This window comes from Pseudorca crassidens, chromosome 5, assembly GCF_039906515.1.
Source record: "Pseudorca crassidens isolate mPseCra1 chromosome 5, mPseCra1.hap1, whole genome shotgun sequence".
NCBI classification, from domain to species: Eukaryota; Metazoa; Chordata; class Mammalia; order Artiodactyla; family Delphinidae; genus Pseudorca; species Pseudorca crassidens.
The window spans coordinates 29,069,034-29,086,065 of NC_090300.1; the positions used below are offsets into that span (position 1 = coordinate 29,069,034).

The 17,032-nt window shown below is 41.0% G+C and overlaps 1 protein-coding gene across 2 annotated transcripts in view; it reads right to left on the reverse strand.

Moving 5' to 3' along the window:
- The window catches only part of PLS1 (plastin 1), a 120,418-nt gene that overhangs the window by 88,052 nt on the left and 15,334 nt on the right, over positions 1–17,032 (reverse strand). The window lies entirely within an intron of this gene.

The window sequence follows — 17,032 nt, forward strand, 5'->3', positions numbered from 1 at the left end:
TCTCTTTCTCACTTCTCTCCCTCTACAGCCAGCATCTGAATGGGAAAATAAAATGTGTCAGGCCTTACTTCTCAGAAACTTCCCAGGACAAGAATGGATTTTGTAGTCCTTTTCCTCCTGGTTCAACATAAAACGGGTCCACAAGTAAATGAGGGAAATGGTAAATGGTCCACTAAGAATCTTTCACAGTTTATGTTCCCTTGAGATCTAACCTTTTCAACTGATCCAACTTAAGGAGCAATGAAAGTAGGGCTAAGGCTATATCTATAGTGGAATAGTCCACTGGAACAACTAACAATGATCCCTATGGAATACAATTTGCAGGTTACAAAGTGCTTCCACCTAGTGTGTCACAAGCAAGAGAGTATTTTATAAGTGCTATATACAAATATAAAGTATCTGTACTATGAGTTTTGAGCTGGACATGATGCACCATTCTACTGTAAATCCAGCCCTGCCCTGATAATTCAGTTCAGGAAAGAGGAAGTTCTCAGCACACTGCTTATCCTGAAGTTAGAGTCTTAAGTTGATTACCTTCATTCATGGACAGAAACAAGTTAAAATTAAATCAGTGAGAACTACTAGAACACTTGCTTCCTAAATGTTTCCTTTTGCAATCACATTCTTGCTTCTTAGAAAAAATAATTTTTTAATCTTTATTCACCACTTCTATTTTCTTCCATTGTAGTTTAAAAACACAGTTTACTTTCACGCATGTATTTCAGTACCAAGGAAGGCATAATTTATCATTAGAATCCCTGACTCTGGAGTCAGAATTCTTGAGAATGAATATAGACTCTGCTTCCTATTAACTATATCACCTCGGGTGAGTCATTCTGAGTCTTGGTCTACACAGTCAAAAAATGAAGATGATGATGATGATAATTCCAACTTCATAGAGCTTGGGGAAGGATTAATTAAAATAAACAGCAAAGGGCTTAGAAAAGGGTCTGACATATAGTAAGTACCCAATAGATGTTAGCTATTATTTTAAATATTGGTGATTCATGATCTTCATAGCATTAGTGGTCCTCAAAAGTAATACAGTTGTGTACACACTTGTATATTATGTGTACACGTACATATATGTATACATGAAGGTATACACATAATATATTTGGAGGAAAGGGAGGAAGGGATGGAAAAATCATCTCAGTCTGCAGAAACGACATTCCCCAATAACTGATAGGAGGCATATTTATTAAATAAAGGCCTGGATGAAGTTAATTATCTTTAAACACTGAACTTGAATAATTTAAGTAATCATTAAGGCAGTTCACTATCTACTTGTGAGAAGAAAAATATACAGAGCTTTACAACTAAACTCAAACCACTTATATGGATTCTTTTTTAGAGATTCTGTTTTAAAAAAAACAAAAACAAACAAACAAAAAAACACCGTACAGAGCTGATTCTACACCAGGGATGAGCAAACTCAGCCCTCAGGCTAATCTGGCCCGCTGCCTGCTTGCATACTACCTATGAACTAAGAATGGCTTTTACATTTTTAAACAGTTTTTTAAAAAAACAAAAGAATAATAGTTTGTGACATGTGACATTAAGGAATCAAAATGTTAGTGCCCACAAATAAAGTTCATTGGAACACATCCAAGCTCATTCACTTACATATTGTCTACAGCTACTTTTGTGCTACAAGAGCGGAGTTAGGTAGTTGAGACAGAGGCCATATGACCCATAATGCCTAAAATACTTATCATCTGGTCCTTTACAGACAAAGTTTGCCAACCTTTGGTCTAGACTGTTGTTTCTATGAGGGCAGAGACTGTAGGGCCTAGCTCAGTGCCTGGCCCAAACTGTGTTCAGTAAATATTTGATGAATGAATATGGCATCAACATAAAGAACCTGAGGTGGGGCTCCTTCGGTGTGGTAAAGAGAGTTGTTCTCAAACAACAGAGAGCCTTTTTCAGACACAGAACAAGAGAGGACTGCTCCGGTCTGTGCGGCCCAGCTACTGTCCTTGATATCCTGTAATTCTAATGGTAGAATTTTAGGCCACAATGGAGGATGGGGAAAGGGCAGATCATAAGGACAAACTACAGAGGAGTTCTGCATTTACCGGCAGTATGTTGTTAAGAAAAAAAAAAATGGCATCACAAAAACACAATCAAAGAGGATTACTTTGGAAGAAAAACATTTATATATCCAAAAAAACAAAAATCCTATGGTCTTAAGTCTTAGTTCACCACAAGCCTTATTTCTAGATACAGCTGCTAAAGAGGTTTGCAGAGTCTTAAGTTGCACATGTACAAGTATGAATCCAAATCACAGTAAACACTGGGTCTCACTGTAACCCACGCTAGTTAGACAACATCCAGAGTGCCACCTTCAACCCAAGGAGGCTGTTTTTAAGACAGTACAGTGACAATCTGGTTTCTAGAGGAGAACTGTTAGCATGGTGATGGGTCTAATCTAGGCACCATTTCCAACAAGGCAAGCTGATAAAACTGGAGAGGATTTACCATGGAGATGAAATCACAGTCCTCAATCTGAATTAATTTAATTCATGTAAAACACTTAGGACACCTCAGTAAATACAAGCTTCGATCACCAGCGCCATCACCTGAAGAATTATGGTATGAAAGAAGTACACTTTGTTATCCCCTTGGAAGATGTAGCCTTGATATCCACAAATGGTATCAAGTCGCTGAATCAGCCATACGTAAATTACTATCAGGTAATTATCACTATCTTAGTAGACTTCTCTCTCTTTATTGGAGGTTTCTTCCCCACCCCCACCCCAAACTAACCTGTTCTCTTACTCTAAAGTGGTGAAGCAAAGACACGTATTGTTCACTGAATAGCCATGTGCTGCCCCTCACTTCCAGCAGGTCATGTGGTTAGTTCCAGCCAATGGGCTGTGAGTAGACGTGACTTGTGTCCCTCTTCCAAAGCATTTCAGAGCCACGTGATCCTCTAGCTTCCCTTTCTCTGCTGCAACAATCTGGAAGTCCCATGTTAAAACAGCAAAATCACAAAAATCACAGCAGCCTGACTCTGAGTCACTGTATGCAGAACAGCTACCCTGGAATAGAGCCAATGCTCACTGACATTTATGTGAATAAGAAACCAATGGAAATATCAGGGTTGATTTGTTACTGTAATATAGTCCACTCTATCTTGACTCATACAGAAAGTCTGAGCAGAAAGAAGCCTTGTATCCTGTGATCAACCAATTTGAGACATTTACAAGGATGAATTAAGGAAATTTTCCAAACCTTCCTCAGACAGGTATCTGTGCAACTTTATTATTTCATTTCAAGTTCATTCATAGATTATTACCACACCCACTCCTATTCCAAGATAAGTATTTAAAGCCAAATCCTCTATGCCACTCACTTATCAATAAAACTTAAGAACTTACTGAGATATATACTGAGCTATGTACCTTGAGCTATGTTCACCAAATGATGTAACCACTGACAAACCTTAGCTCAATCTGTTGTTCTCCCGCATGGCTCTTGTCTTGCTTTATGACTCTCAGACTTCATTTTCAGGAGACACATTTGAGTGGGGTTACTGCACCATGGACAAGATGGTGGAGGGCCCTGGGCAGAGCTGGCCCAGTTCTCTTTTGTCAGCAGGGACAAGTATGCTGTTCATTGGACAGACTCATTTCAGTGGGGCTTTGGACACAGAGAGATGCTATCTCCTCCAGCAGGCAATAAAAACATCCAGAAAGATAAGGACTCAATCCTGTGTTCTTTGATACATTCCTGATTTAAAACCACTGGAAACTCTGGAGCCTGGCCTGGCAAACAGCAGGGTATAAACTTCCACAGCCCTGGGTCCAAATCTCAGCTCAACAACTGACAGCTGTGTGAGTCAGGCCAAAAGACAAAGACACAGCCTGTCAGAGCCTCAGTTTCCTGACCCCTCCACAAGGCATCTGTAAGGATTAATGGAACTGATGTAGATTGAAATACTCACTGCACGTTGGACCCTTGCTGCCTCTGAACCCTGGAATTCTTCTTAAAGTCAACTGGAATTTCTATTCCCTTTATGTTTTATTACAAGCAAAACAACATTCTCAGGTACATTTAAAGCAGTGAAAAATATACCTTCAGCTTTATCCTTAGATTAGATGCTGTCTAATGACAGTCACAAAAATTAATTCTATTACTTAATCTGATCCTCTTCCAATGTGATCAAGCCCTTGCTAGGAAAATATATCTTGAGTTAAATTTCTGCTCATTTTCCAGAGGCAAATGAGCCTTTTAAATTACTAAGAATTTCCTATTTACCATACTTTTGCTGATTTCCAATTCTGATTATGTATTTTTTTATGCTCCAAGTAAATTGCTGTCATTTTTTTATGCTAAAAATCAATGTCAATGCAGCCTAATCATAAAAAAGAATGAAAAATTCGACAAATTCCAACAGAGGGGCATCCAACAATGTACCTGACTACTCTTCGTCAAAATCCTCAAGGTCAACGAAAAACAAGGAAAGTCTGAGAAACTGTCACAGCCAAGAGGAGCCTAAGGAGCTAAATGTCAATTAAATACAATGTGGATCCATCAGGAATCCATCAGGATTCCTAGATGGGATCCTGGAACAGAAAAAGGACTTTAGGCAAAAACTAAGGACATATGAATAAACCATAGACTATAGTTAACAATAATGTAACAATATTGGTTCATTAATTATAACAAATGTACCATACTGGTGTAAAATGTTAATGATAGGGTAAGCTGTGTATCAGTGTGGAGGCACATGGAAAATCTCTGTACTATCTGCTTATTTTCTCCGTAAAGCTAGACTTGCTCTAACAAAAAATGAAGTTTACTAATTTAAAAAAAAAGTCTGCACAATGAGACACCACTTCACAGCAAGATGGTCATAGTCAAAAAGACAGATAATAACAAGTGCTGGTGAGGATGTGGAGAAACTGGAACTTTCATACATTGCTGGTAGGAAGGTAAAATGGTGCAGTCACTTTGGAAAACAGTCTGGCAGTTCCTCAAAGTGTTAAATGTTGAGTCACCATATGACCCACCCAGCAATTCCACTGCTAGGTATACACCCAAGAGAAATGAAAACGTATGGCCCCCCAAAACTTGTTTACAAATGTTCATAGCAGAATTATTCATAGTAGCCAAAAAGTGGAAACAAATGTCCATCAACTGATGAATGAATAAATAAAATGTGGTAGATCCACACAATGGACTATTATTCAGCCACAAAAATGTGAAGTATTGGTGCTACAACATGGATGAGCCTTGAAAACATTATGCTAAGTGAAATAAGCCAGACACAAAAGGCCACACAGTGTCTGATCCCATATATACAAAATGTCAAGAATATGCAAATCGGGCTTCCCTGGTGGCGCAGTGGTTGAGAGTCCGCCTGCCGATGCAGGGGACACCGGTTCGTGCCCCAGTCCGGGAAGATCCCACGTGCCGCAGAGCGGCTGGGCCCGTGAGCCACGGCCGCTGAGCCTGAGCATCCGGAGCCTGTGCTCCGCAACGGGAGAGGCCACGACAGTGAGAGGCCCGCGTACCACAAAAAAGAAAAAAAAAAGAATATGCAAACCTATAGAGACAGAAAGTAGATTTGTCATTCCCTGGGGAGAGGTACAGGATGACTAACAGGATTTGAATTACAGGAGCAAACATTTCCAAACAAAGTACTGTCCACCATATTTTTAGAAAAATGAGGAAATGAGGAGCGCTAGTGGATATAGGGTGATGAAAATGCCCTAAAACTGACTTATACTTTAAATGAGTGGATTGTATGGTATGTGAATTATATCTTAATAAATAAAGTTGTTAGCTTAAAAAACAACATCATGTACACCAAGAATACTGATGGAACAATTCAATCCTATTCAAGGCAAATATTTTGACACTGTCTGGTTGATACTAAACCTTTCATTTCCCTGAGAAGTGTTCTGTTTGATTTTGTAATACCCTTAGTGTAATGCCTAAGGGCATAACATAATGAAAAGAACCTGTGCACACAGACGGTTTGAATGAGGCTTTTCAGATTAAATGAGCAAACTATATAAATATAAGGCCTCCCTAAAGTGTGCCTGAGATGTGAAAGAGGATGCAAAAAATATTCCCACTGATATTTAACAATAAATTAACTTACAAAAAATGCGTATCATTGTGTACTCTTTTAGAATGCTACCTCTGAATGCAATCATTTCCTCTGAATTACTAGAAAATTACAACGCTTTCAGTTCTTCCATTATTCATTGTCCTGGTCCTATGAGAAATGTAATACTCATCTTGCAGAAATACGTCAATTAAACTTTAGTCTCCCACAGCACAATATATATCACATAGGTAGGATATAACTCAGTGAAAATTTAGAAAGTTTAATCTTTTTTATCCTACACATTCCAGATGTATATTAACAGGAAATATAATTTTAAAAACCAAACTACTTTGTTCACAATGAAAGAGACAAAATTTTTCCCATATTAATCAAGTCTAACTTCATTAATCTCGAACTGAATTACTGTTAACGTTAGAGAAACTCTAAAACCTAAGGTAGAAGAAAGTTACTTTTAGTTCTTGTTTCATTTAACTGCAGGTAAAACAGGTATCCAAGCCTCTAGTAGATTAGTGTATTAATATACATTTCTTTGAGCATCTCTATAAACTACTGTCCTACTCACCTCTAATCTGATTTCTCTTAAAACAATAAGAAATACTTCAAGAGGAATATAACCTCAATTTATATATGTCAGTTTCTTTCAGAGGTGAATCTGTTTTACATATAAGCATTATCTACATGTGAGACATTACTATTACATATTATTATTTAATTCATTTCTGAAATTAGTCTAGAACACATATGAATCTACAAACATTCTTATACTTTGAATGCAAGCTATGCAGCTGTCTTCTGGGTAAAGCTGGAGTCTCTCTCAAGATTTACGGTCAATAAAACACAGGCCTGGAGTTAGCAGTCTGAAACTAAGGCACCATGGATCTTAAGTCTCTACAGGCAAGTAGAAGCTAGAAAATATTGGGTATGTGAGTGGGGTGGGGGTGGGTATAGATTCATCCATTCATTCATTCCTTTTCATGTTCCATTCATTCAACAATTTATCAAGTGCCTCCTTGCATTCAGGCAATGAGGATACAAAGTGAAAAAAGACACAATCCTGCCCTCAAGAAACTCACACTCTGCATGGCCACAAGTGTGGCCACAGAACTTATAACAAAATAAATCTTCGTATTGGAAGATTTTGATCTAACATGCATATTGCATCATTCCTATTTTATCTTATTTAATCCACAACAAAAAAGAAAAACAAAACGCCAACAACAACAAAAACCAAGGTTCAGACAGGCTGAATGACTTGGAGATTCTCCTACCCACTGAACCTCTCAGCTATGGATGAGTCGAGTCACTCAGCTCTGTCCCACTCACTCACCTCTTCTATTGATAGAAGCCACCTCTTCTATCAATCAGCTAGCAAGGGACAACGCAGGGTGGCAACTTCTACTTACGAATCCACCTTTTTTGCTTTTCCCACCACACTGTAGTTTTAAACACAGGATTCTTTTTAGGAGACACACACGGAAGATTCTCAAAATCTCCACTGAGACACAAATGTCTTTACCATCTGTGGACGTCACCCCAAAAAGATGAACAGAAGGCCTTAGTACCTTCTATTCCCCAGAGACAAGCTTTTCTAAACCAGTACTCAACCAGTAGAATCTCCCAATGTATAGCTAAAGCATCCCAAAGAGACACCACGTCGCCTTTCACTTTTACCTCTGTAATCCTTCAGCACTTGAAGTCAGCTTGAAAGTATCTGTAGAACACCATGCTTACAGCCTTAGCCTTCACTTTTGAATTCCCTTCTCTTCCCAGAACAACCCTGAACAAGTACTATAATCACTTGACTTGGTGATTTATTTTTATCTCGTTTTTTATAATCTGTCTCTCAGAAATTGAAATTGGCTGTCCTTTTATATTTTACATATTTTTGAAAGACACAGAAGCCTTTAATATGATGGATTAATTTTTGCAAGTCTGTAAGATGACTGAAATACACATATTAAAATCAGGGACTTCCCTGGCGGTCCAGTGGTTAGGACTCTGTGCTTTCACTGCTGAGGGCGCGGGTTCAATCCCTGGTCGGGTAATTAAGATCCTGCAAGCCAAGCGGCACGGCAAAAAGAAAAAAAAAAGAATTAAAACCAGAGCCAGAAAAAAAGCATTTTTAGGTGTTTTTCCAAAAGAATATGAACCACAGGTCAATACACAGCAAGAAATGGGGTTCCTCCTCTTCCGATGTGTTGGGAGTTAGGAGTAAACCGGAAGTGAAAGTAAGCCGAGATAAACCTGACTCACACTGCCTAAAGAATAAAGTCCAAATCCCGCAACCTCATACTCAGGAGGTTCCACCATCTTCCCAAAATGCTTTTCCAGTCTTATCTCCCTGTACTTTCCGTAATGAACTGGAGAACTCAGCACTGGCTGAACCCGCGTTTCCCTGCTGCACCTCTGTTTGAAGGTTCAGTTGCTCCTTTGTCTGGAACACCTCTCCCCATAACTCCCCCCGCTGCCCACTCTACCTGGTGAGCACCTGCCCATCCTTTACTGCCTACTTCATATGCTTCCTCCTCCACTATTTTCTTTATGTAGACAAAAGGAAGCCCTCTTACCAGCTGGCTCACAGAGATGGGTAAAACATCAGAAGACAGCATAAATGATCACCCCATCAACTCTGCCCTGCCTGCCCTAATTATTCCAATGGAAAGTGAAACTTCCTCCTTCTCAGACCTACCACGGTTGGTTCCTATCTTTCTTATAGCACTTAGCACCAGCTGCCCTGTACTGGAGCCAGGAATTCATATATCTTAACCTTCCTACGAGACTGCACGTTTTCTGGGGGGCAAGGAAGGAACTTCCTGCAATTGTGTACATCCTACCTCTGACCTCAGATCTTGCAAGCTATTCCAAAAATACTTATAAAATGAAGTTTAACATTACATCCAGATTAACAAAATTAAATCCAAATACATACTGCTTGAGTTTATTAGTCATTCACGCTTGGTTTGGGTCAACTCCTAACATCTTCTGGCTGATGTCAGCTGTTCAGCTCTCCATAGGTGGAATGTCATACTGGCTGAACCGCAGTTATTTCAAAAATATGGAATACAAGAAAAGGGCTGGTTTCTTGGGAGAACTGGGGGGTTGGGGTCAGGGTGGAGCGGGTAAGGAACTTCCAGAGGGCAGCAAAGGGCACAAGGCAGCAACCACTTGGTAAATGAAACTAATTTAAAAAGAAAATAACAATTAAAAAACCCTGTAACAACAGTTTTATGAAGTTAGTACCGTTTCAAAAGAAAACCACTTTGTTTCTAGCTCTCCTATCTAACCTACATTACTATACTCTCCTCCAGTGGCTCTCAAAGTGTGATTCCCAGATCATCAGCCTCAGCATCACCTGGGAACTTGTTGAAATGAAACTCTCCAGCCCAGATGAACTTATTTGCAAAACAGAAATAGAGACACAGATGTAGAGAACAAAAGTATGAATACCAAGGGGGGACCAGAGGTGGTGGTGGGATGAATTGGGAGATTGGGATTGACATATATACACCACTATGTATAAAATAGATAACTAATGAGAACCTACTGTATAGCACCGGGAACTCTACTCAGTGCTCTGCGGTGACCTAAATGAGAAGGAAATCTAAAAAGGAGGGGATATACGTATATGTATAACTGATTCACTTTGCTGTACAGCAGAAACTAACACAACACGTAAAGCAACTATCCTCCAATAAAAAATTTAAAAAAAAGAATATAGGAAGGGCTTCCCTGGTGGCGCAGTGGTTGAGAGTCGCCTGCCAATGCAAGGGATATGGATTTGTGCCCTGGTCTGGGAAGATCCCACATGCCGTGGAGCAACTAGGCCCGTGAGCCACAACTACTGAGCCTGCGCGTCTGGAGCCTGTGCTCCGCAATGGGAGAGGCCGCGACAGTGAGAGGCCCGCGCACCGCGATGAAGAGTGGCCTTCGCTTGCCACAACTGGAGAAAGCTCTCACACAGAAACTAAGACCCAACACAGCCAAAAATAAATATAAAATTAATTAATTAATTAAAAAAAAAGAAATATAGGAATAGCAGACATAGGAAGCAGCCTATATTACTATATTCTCTCTGCTACTTATTACCCAATCTCTCATTACTCCAGTCCCCATTATAGTTAATAATTCTTTATATTAAACTTTCCCTGCTCAAAAAAAAAAAAAAACTAAAATATAGACCTAACGCAAAAGAAAAAAAATTCTCCAGCCCCACCCCAGACCTAAAGAATGAGAAACTTGGAGTTGGGACCCACCAACCTGTTTGTTAACAAGCTCTCCAACTCATTCTTAGGCCCGATCACCTGTTAGAACACATTAAAGTACCTGCATTTTCCTGAACAGGTCAGCTCCATCCTGTCTCCGTGCTTTTGCTCATGCTGTCCCTTCTCCAAGGAACGCTTTTTCCTCTAGGTATTCTCTGTAGATTGAACTTGTGCTTTTCTTTCAAGGCTCAGCTCAGAAGTCTTGACATCTTCCTCAACCCACTGAACAGAATGAACTGCTCTCCATTCGGGCTCCCCCAAAGCCTCATTCTGCCCTTCCTCCTGGTACTCACCTGTGTCCCAGGCTGTCTCTGTGTCTGCCTCCCCCAACTGACTGAGTACCTGTGAGTACATGGACCGTGCCTCACTTATAGTGCTGTCGCAGCCCAGCTCCCTTTCGGCAATCCAATCCCTTTGATTTTGCAGAGGAAGAGGGAAAAGTATTCTTCTGCAACAAGCCCCTGATTGACCACGAGAAGGATGCTGAGAGGCATCCAACTCCTCTCTCTCCACAATGGAGATGAATAAATACCCTGTCAAGTGAGATCTGAAGTTTAGGGGGCAGTTGTTGAAGGTACCTTTGGGACCAGAGACATCACTTAAAGAGCTCCATAGTCGAGGCTTAGCCATAAACACATTTAAGATTTTATAAAAGCCAGATGTCAATTTCATAGAGAAATTATTCCCTCTGGTCAGTAAAAGAAGGAAATATGGATTGACTGAAAGAGCACTGTATTTGGGGTAGACTGACGCTCCATGAGGACAGGGACCCTATACCTGTCTTGGCCATCACTATAGTCCCAATGCTGAGCCCTAACAGTCTGTCAAATGTTGAAATGAAAAGACACAGATGTGAATTCCATCTCTGCCATTTCCAAGCCAGGTAACCTCAGGCAGGCAAGTCATTCATTCTCAAAGTCTTGGCCACTTATCAATGAAAGGCAGCGAAGCTGGAAAATTATTGTATCAATAAATACCTTACCTTCTCACCTTATAGGTTACTAATTGCTTTCACATTTACTAACTTGTTTAATCATCAAATCTCCAGCTGAAGAGAAGGCCTCTCTTCTCATGGGGTCAGAAACAGAATCACAGACTTTGACTTCTCATCCACGGCCCTGATCATAGGCTAACTGATTTCAGATATCTAACCTTTAATTACCCTACGGGGCTCATTTTGATTGAGCAATAAACATTCAGAGATTCTCAGATTACCTTTTTGCCACGGATGCTGATCTTGGGTTTAACTTGGGCTGTTTGAGGATAGGAAGAGGGATCAGGCGAATTGCTGCTAGTGCTGTTTTCCTAAAATTAATTCACTTGGCATGAGAACTTTTGCTGAAAAACATCATTCGGTTTTTGTGAGCTGTGTTTCATGCCTGGCATCTCATTGACCTAATAACACTTCAACTCTGAAATAACTGGGCCACTCTTGGCAATACCCCTTGGACCAAAAGAGTGTCCCAATGACCCTCTGAGGGGAGAGGAAGGAAAAGGGAGACTTGACCAGGACAAAATGCTGAGAGAGCTTTCAAGTGAAAGAATTACGGAGTCTTTGAGAACTTTTGATTTGTTCCCAATGGTTATAAATACTAACTTGCTATTGAGCTGAAGGTTCAATTATGTACTAATTTGATATTATCATTCCACCAAATTATTGATGAACAGCATTAAAACCCTAAGCAGAGACATTTATCAAACCTCAGAATTCTAGTTTGCATTGATTTTTACCTATAAACAGTACACAGTATATATCATCAAGGACAAAAAAAAGAAAAAAAACCCAATATAGCCATAAAAGGTGGCGTTTAAGATGACAAAGTGAAATGAGACAAAAAGTCTACTTGTGCCTTTTGATCATTCACTGTAAACGAGTCAGTTCTGAACCCGTTTTTCTTTCATTTTAACAATTTAATCTAGATTCTGAGCAACAGCTATGGGAACAAAGTGTGAGTGCAGCCAGTACTTTCTGTCTAAGGCATTCAAATTTCCTTGATCAACATCAGTTTTAGGTCAAAGACTGTCATGCATCACTTTGGGTTTTACAATTGTGATCCACAGAGATAGGTTTACTCTTTTATTCATGGAATGCAGAGGCCCCATGTGGGAATTCATTGTAGGGGGCAATTAACATGAAATCCTTCTACATACATTTACCATTACCAATGTTTTAAACTCAAATTCAATCCAAATTCTATTTTGACAGTACTGCTAAACTCTCTTGTTTTTTGGTTCTCTAACAAATTGAAGGGGCTTTCACCATTTTTCTTTTAAATGTTATTTCCTGGGACTGGATCTTTGAACAATTTATTGAGTTTCTCAATAATGAAGTAATTCTGGTTTCCTCTAATACTGAGTTTCTCCTGTCAACCATTCCCCAAAACCTTTTGCTTCCACCTTTCTAAGATATCCATTCACCTTACTATCAGAAAAAGAGTTTCTCGTGTTTTCTTTGTGGTTGGCTTGGGTTTTCTGAAGAAGGCATGTCTCTGTGCAGTGAGTTGTAACCCAAATATTCTTGTAGTTTTATAGCTCTGAATTGCTCAAAAAGAAAAATCTAGTTTCTTATAAAGTTTAAAGTCTCCTTCACAACTGGACTTTATGAACAAATAACACATAACTCTCAGAAGAGAAAATACTTTCTGATGAAACAAGTGTTTTTAAATATGAGAAAAACTCTCCTAATCAGTCCTCTCTCGCCCTTTCTGTGCCCACAGTATTACTAAAAAGCAATTCATTTTCACAGAAGCCACACTACATGTTTCTCACCAGAAAAAGTAAGTAGGCACTTTCAGACATGGTAGTACTGAAAAGAAATAAGACGATCAAAGTTAACACAGCCTCACATCTCATGTGATTTTATATGTCAGCAACAGTTCCAGCAATCAAAACTGTATAACCATTTTATAACCAATAAACCGGCAGGCATCACAAAGGCCTCTTTCTCCCTGATTTTCATCAAAAGGTTGATTTGGATTTTTGGATGTTGAAACACGTAATGGGTAAGGGCCTGAAGCAGGCGGCGGCCTTTCCTTTCGCGTCCAGAGACAGGCCCTGAGAATGCACAGAACCAGCACAGAGGCAGAAGCAGGAAACGGACAGAGGGGCTCAGGCAGCACAGGGAGAAGAGGAACATCCTCAGCTGGATTCTATTCTGAGACTCCCATGAGAGAGTAATGTGGCACACCAAGCAGGGAGGTACGGGACATTTTCTCACAGCCAAGTCAGCTGGTCAAGGCTGATGCCTGCCAGCCCTGACCCTAAATCACTTGTCTCTGACCCCGGGGCCTTCCCTGAGGTATCGACACCCACCTCCAACTGCAACGTGTCCACACTGACGTCAGAACTCCCTGAACTGAAGGATCCCAGCAGAAGTGTCCAGGTTTGGATTCAGCCTGGGGGTTCTGACCACAGTTCAAAGATCTGAGATCAGGGTTAGGGTCAGCACCCACAGATCTTCCAGGAGCTCCCAACGATGGATCCTGCCACCCCAGGTGAAAAAATCCTTATGAACTGTTCACCCTAGAGTCCTTAGGCTTATACACAAGGTGAGTGTCTCACCCCCAACTCCAGAGGCATCTCCTGGATCCCTACCAACTCACCTCCATCACCCCAAAAGAGCTTTACGGTGCACCCAGAGAAAGAGCTGCTGTCTCTGCCTCCAGGAAGGCTTCAAGGGTGAAAAGGAGATAAAGACTGAGTGGAATAATTTTAAAAACAAAACCCAGAAAGATTCATCACGGTTGTTTTGTTTCTCTTATGAAAGTCTGGCTCAAAGAATGTTGGGAGTGTCACCAGATAAAATCTGTAGCCATTCTAAGCATCTGTTAGGGTTACCACATTTATCCATTTTGCATTTTGTTAAGCTATTTGATTAAGTTACTTTAGCTCTCAGTGCCTGAAGTCAGGTGGGTCTGGTATCCAAGCTCAGTTCAGCCACTTGTCCATGATGTGACCTCAGAAATGTGATTTTTACCTAAGTCTCAGTTTTCCAGGCTGTAAAATGGGAATAACATTTGCACCAACTTCATCGGATGGTCTGTAGAGATTCAACGACATATTGCTTGTAAAGTGTTTAGTACAGTGTCTGATCCGTGGAAAACATTTTAAAATACTAGCTACTAATATTACTATTATTATTTGGAGAAAGTTACATAGTACAGTCAGTTTACACAGGGTTATGATACATTACTCTGGAATTTAATACCTGGGTGTTAACTGTATGTGACATTAACTTCAACATACTGCTTGATCTTGCATTTCACTGTCCAATCAACTTGGACTAACGTCAAGATGAAAAAAAAAAGTAATTCCTCTATACTTAGCCAACCCTTCCCTGCCCCCCCAGTAATCATCTCTCAAACTCCGTATCTCCTCCCAAGTGTTCTCTCTTCTTGACTCATAAGAAGAGGCATCACTGGCAGTTGAAGATGGTGATCAACTACAGTGTGATTGTCAACAGAAAGGATGTGTGCCCTCCAACAGCTCCCTCAATGCTGTGTGCAGCTCAGTGAAAAGGTTGTGTTTTGATTTGCAAAACGGCTATTTGCAACATCTGTTCCAAGTAAACAAATATACCAAACTACTTCTTGCTCCAGGATTTGGGGTTTGGAATCCCTGCCTTCTGTCTTGTTTTTCCAGGTGGAGAGTCTGATCACAATTCTCTCTCTCTCAAGCTTACCTCACGTTCCTGGGTCATAAACACCACGGCCATCACTCACTACCTCCCCGTAGTGTAAAATATCTCTCCCAAATACACTCTCAGTCCACGGACTTGGGGCCCACCCATTTGTATCTTCTGCCACTGACAAGCTAAGCCACGATGTCCTTTCCAGACTCCTCCTCGACTCCGGATCCCCAGGTCTGCAGCCTTGCCCCTCATTCAACCTTGAACTGGCCAGTCATCCTTCCAATGACACAGACATCCTCCCATTGGCCACCAAGTTCCCCTCTTTAGATTAGGTCTCTGAGGGCTTTTGATCCACAGAACATCTCCAACTCAAATTAATCTTGGGGTCATCAACCTTGGAAAGTTAAGGACTAGTAGCAATGAAACTAGGGCAGAGGCTCTGGCTAAACCACTAACTAGCTTAGCTAAGCACATCTCAGCTCCACCTCTACATCATGAGGGATGGTCTGGATAAAGTGCTACCTTATAGCTCTAAGATCCTAAACTCCCACCCTCCCCATGTAAAAGTACACTTGTTGATTTATTAATGCAATAATTATTGAGTATCTAATACTGCAAAGCTACGTGCCTGGCACTGTGAGGGATTAAAGGTCACCTCCCAAAGAACTTATCATCTAGAATGGCAAATGAGACAACCACATCAACAACTGTAAGAAACAGAAAGAGAGAATGTCACCATTGGAGGTTATTTATAAAGTAAAAAGAACATTACCAACACCCCAAACCTGAAGCTAAAGCAACTTTCAGAGTATCTTTTCTTCTCTGCATCTAGTTTCTGGCAACGCGGCATGCGGGATCTTAGTTCCTCGACCAGGGATTGAACCAGTGCCCCCTGCAGTGGAAGCTCAAAGTCTTAACCACTGGATTGCCAGGGAAGTCCCAGCATCTAGTCTCTTACAAATGCTTTCCCCTTTACAACACTTCTCACATCTGTGCCCTCCACTCTGCATTTAGAATCACATGCTTAAGTCCAGGCCTTAGGCAACTCTCCCCTGTTATGATTTGACTCCTGTCCCCAGAACTGCCCTAAATGATCCATCATGACCTCTCACGAAGATATGAGAATCATCCCATCAGGCTGGTTTGACTTGGCCACTGTCTTGCTATAGCTCTAAGGTGGCCTCCCTCATTTCACAGAACATCCACATCAAATCCCTTTACCAAACCGTCCCTACTTCACTTCCTCCCTCCCACAAACAGTACCAAGAACATTACTGGTGCTTAGTTCTGGGTGGGTTGTCTAAGTCATAGGCTTGAAGCTCCAAGAGCCTACACACACTGGTCAGGAAGTTGGGTTATGTACTAAAATTCAACAATCCTGGATATTGAAGACGAGGGATACTAGCACAGGCAACAGTAATAAACGTTAGAGGGTTCAGAAGGGGGAGAGCTACTTTCTGGCTGCAGTAATCAAGGAAGCCTTCTAGGAAGAGGCACACGTGAGCTACACTTTGCAGCATACGCAGGACTTCAACGTGGAGGGAGGCAAACAAGCATTCTGAGGCAAGGAAGGAGGGCGTCTTCAAGACCAGCCAACTGTTAGGTGGGGCCTGAATGAGAGGGTACTCTTGGAAAGGAGTTTACAAGGTACTAGCAAGCTTAGTAGCAGGAATAGCTAATCTTCTGCCTAAGCCAGGTTACAAAGTGTAAGGAGGTAGAAGAGAAAAAGAAAGTGTAATAATCTAACCAAACTCTGAGGAGAGTATTGGCCAGGGATGGTAAAAAGAGCCCTGCAAATCAGAAAACCTGGGGCCTGGGCCCAGCTTTGCCAAGGAGGGGCTCCAGCAGCCACAGCAAGTCATTTAACCTCCTTGGTTTCAGTTTTCTCATTTGTAAACTGAAGCAGCTGAACTGGCTGACCTCGAAGGTCTCCACAGGCCAAAACTAAACCAACTGTATATTATTTCTGCCATTAAAACATTCATCATGGGCGGGGGCAGGAGGGGGTGAAGGAAAAGGCAGATATCTGTATTCCCTTTCCATATAGGTTTCTCC